This window comes from Megascapheus bottae, chromosome 1 (assembly GCF_031878675.1).
Source record: "Megascapheus bottae isolate mThoBot1 chromosome 1, mThoBot2.hap1, whole genome shotgun sequence".
In the NCBI taxonomy this organism is placed as follows: Eukaryota; Metazoa; Chordata; class Mammalia; order Rodentia; family Geomyidae; genus Megascapheus; species Megascapheus bottae.
The window spans coordinates 5,256,312-5,257,661 of record NC_143509.1 but is presented as its reverse complement, the minus strand read 5'-3'; the positions used below and the strand labels follow the sequence as shown (position 1 = coordinate 5,257,661).

General features: G+C 44.7%; 1 pseudogene; it reads left to right on the top strand.

Annotated features, from left to right (window-relative positions):
* Positions 1-483: 483 nt before the first annotated feature.
* Positions 484-1,350, top strand: LOC150068114 (olfactory receptor 7E178-like; annotated as a pseudogene).

The following is a 1,350-nucleotide window of genomic DNA, read 5'->3' as shown; positions in this document are numbered from 1 at the left end:
CATGCATCATAAATGTGTAAATTCTTGGATCTCTCCTGCTGCCCTGGAACCTGTTCCCCCACACTACATTACAAGGATGGGCTGTACTGTCAGGTGACCTTGCTCTAGCCAGCCTTTATCTTCTTGGCTTTCCAACACAACTGCGTGTCACTGGGGCACATATGGAGACAAAAGCCTGAGGAACAAGGTAACCGAGATTGAAAAGATTCTAGAAGTAGAGAATTGCCACAATTCACAAACACTAGTATACTGTACTGCAAAGGTGGTGCAAAACTAAAGCTTGTAAAGGTGGTGCAAAATTCAAGCTTCTAAATACTTGACTTTCAAGTAATCAGAGCTGACAATTCCTGGATATGTGTTTTATTTTCTATCAAGATGTTTTTATATTTGAGCAGTTGTCCAGGTGATAAAGAAGCACAAAATCTAACCCTTGTTACAAATTTTCTTCTACTGAGAATCTCAGAGGATTCAAAATTACAACCCATGCTCTTTGGACTCTTCTTGTCCATGTACTTGACCACCTTACTGGGAAATCTGCTCATCATCCTGGCCATCAGCTCAGACCCCCACCTCCACACCCCCATGTACTTATTCCTCTCCATCCTCTCCTTGGATGACATCTGTTTCATTTCCACCACCGTACCCAAAATGCTGGTGTAACTCCTGAGTGCAAGCAGAGCCATCCCCTGTGCAGGCTGCCTCACACTGATGTGTCTCTTCACCATTTTTGGCTGCATGGACGCTATGCTTCTTACTGTGATGGCCTATGACCACTTTGTGGCCATCTGTCACCCCCTGAATTACCCTCTCACCATGAACTCTCGTCTCTGTGTCTCCTTGCTTCTGCTGTCACTTGTTGTCAGCTTTTTGGAAGGACAGCTGCACGTGTGGATGGCATTGAGGATGACAGATCTCAAGGAATTGGAAATCCCAAATTTCTTCTGTGACCCTTCTCAAATTCTGGATCTTTCCTGTAGAGACACACTCTTAAATGATGTCTTCAAATATGTTGTTGCTATCATTTATGGATTTCCTACAATATTTGGAATCCTTCTCTCTTACTATAAAATTATTTCTTCTGTGCTGAGAATTCCATCATCAGGAGGGAAGTACAAAGCCTTCTCCACCTGTGGCTCTCACCTGTCAGTGGTGTGTTTATTCTTTGGGACAGCATTGGGTGTTTATGTTGGATCAGGTGTGTCACATTCTCCCAGGGGCAGTGCTGTGTCCTCAGTGATGTACACAGTGGTCACTCCTTTCCTGAACCCCTTCATCTACAGCCTGAGGAACAGGGAGCTCAAAAGAGCCCTGAGCAGGTTGTACAAACCAGCAGCTGACACCAGGAGGTAG